Genomic DNA, 2437 nt, shown 5'->3' on the forward strand with positions numbered 1-2437 from the left:
GACCAAAATCATAATGGAGTCCACAAACGTCGTCATTGATGATCAACCCAGTGAGATTACTGAAGTTGTCCAAACTGATCCAGTGACAGAACTTGAAACTGACCGACCTAAAATTCCTGACGCTGGTACTCCAGAACCAGACCTTGAGTCACCTATCTCATCGCCCATATGCAATCAACCCGAATCTGAACCTGAGACAGAATCAGAAAATGATCATGATGATATTGATATTCCAACTCGTATTCAGAAAAATCAACCGATCCAAAATATAATTTGAGATCCCAGTTCAGGTGTGAAAACTCGAGGTAAACCAAAGCGCGACTATCTTGAACTAGCTGGATACTCTTGCTATACGTTGCAGATTGAACCAAAGAATATCAAAGAAGCCTTAACTGATGAACACTGGATCAAGGCCATGCAAGAAGAATTGGGACAATTCGAAAGGAACAAGGTATGGACTCTAATCCCTAAACCGAATAATGTAAATATTGTAGGTACAAAGTGGATTTTTCGAAACAAGACTGACGCAACCGGTAATATCGCTCGAAATAAAGCAAGACTAGTCGCTCAAGGGTATTCCCAAATTGAGGGAATCGACTACAACGAAACGTTTGCTCTAGTGGCTCGCCTGGAATCCATCCGATTGCTACTCTCCATTGCCTGTGCTTTAAAGATGAAGCTCTTTCATATGGATGTTAAAACAGCCTTTCTAAACGGCTATCTCACAGAGGATATATATGTTGCACAACCGAAAGGGTTTGAAGACCCGCAACATCCAGAATATGTATACAAGCTTGAAAAAGCTCTATACGGGCTAAAACAAGCTCCAAGAGCCTGGTACGAAAGACTTGCACAATATTTACTTCAAAATGATTACAAACGAGGAGGTTCGGACAAAACCTTATTCATAAAACGATCAGGTAAACACATAAGCATTGCACAAGTTTACGTTGATGATATTGTGTTTGGGTCCACACAGACAGGTGAAACGGACAAACTGGTCAAAGTTATGCAACAAGAGTTCGAAATGAGTATGATCGGAGAGCTGACGTATTTTCTAGGATTACAGGTCAATCAGTCAAAAGAAGGGATATTTATTTCTGAAGCGAAGTATGCGAAAAATCTCATATCAAAATTCGATTTTGAATCTGCGAAAGATGCCCGGACACCCGTCTCAACAACTACAAAATTATCTAAAGACAATCAAGGTACTTCCGTTGACTACACATTGTACGGGAGTATGATTGGTAGTTTACTGTACCTAACTGCTAGTAGACCTGACATCATGGTAAGTGTTGGTATGTGTGCACGCTATCAAGCAGATCCAAAGGAATCGCACTTGAAGGCAGTCAAACGTATTATAAAATACGTTAAAGGTAAAATAAATTATGGTATTTGGTATTCCACTGATACTAATCTCAGTCTTACAGGTTTTAGTGATGCTGACTGGGCTGGTAACGCCGATGATAGAAAAAGCACATCCGGAGGATGCTTCTTTATCGGGAAAATCTGGTTGCCTGCTGAGTAAAAAGCAAAATTCAATCTCGCTCTGCACTGCAGAAGCTGAGTACATAGCTGCAGGCAGTTGTTGTACACAGTTGCTTTAGATGCGTCAAATGCTGTCCGATTACGGGTTTGATTAGAAAAATATCGTCCTCTTCTGCGACAACACGAGTGCGATCAATATATCTAAAAATCTGGTACAACACTCCCGGGACGAAGCACATAGACATCCGTCATCATTTCATCCGGAAACTAGTTGAAGAAAAAGTAATTAATTTAGAAATACATTCCAACTGACAAAAATCTTGCCAGATTTATTCACGAAACCATTAGACAAATCCAGGTTTGAACTACTTCGTGCAGCCCTCGGAGTTTTGTACGATTAATGTCTAAATTCTCCAGCAGGTATTTTTTTTAAATTTATTTTTTATTTTTGGACTAACTGATTAATTGGTTTACGTGCGTGTTTCTGTTACCAGAGACAAAGGGATACAAATTTGTTGGGTTTCTTTAATCTTTCCGGTCTTATTTATGTATATATGAATTACTAATTTTCCCTTGGAATGTTTTATTTTTTTCGGATATCTTATGCTTGCATCTAGAAGACCAATTCTAGTCAAACACCATCAAACTCTCCCTTTTTCCACTCATCTACTAACCTATGAAATATCATTATATCTATCCTAGCCATCAATATCTCACGCCTTTTCAAGCTACACATCAAATCAACCCATTACTTTTTGTCTCTCTTGGTCTTCCTCTCAACCCGAGATCACCACCATCATCTTCATCTCTTCACCTTCCACCATTTTTCTCTCTACAAGCTTCACCCATGAAAATCCATTTCTCATCTACATGACTCGATTAGAAAGAGCAAACCTTTTTCGAAAAATCATTGATGTCGAGTCTCCCTTCTCCTGAAGCTACCGATAAG

The sequence above is a fragment of the Ipomoea nil genome, unplaced genomic scaffold (genome assembly GCF_001879475.1).
Source record: "Ipomoea nil cultivar Tokyo-kokei standard unplaced genomic scaffold, Asagao_1.1 scaffold1813, whole genome shotgun sequence".
Classification (NCBI taxonomy): Eukaryota; Viridiplantae; Streptophyta; class Magnoliopsida; order Solanales; family Convolvulaceae; genus Ipomoea; species Ipomoea nil.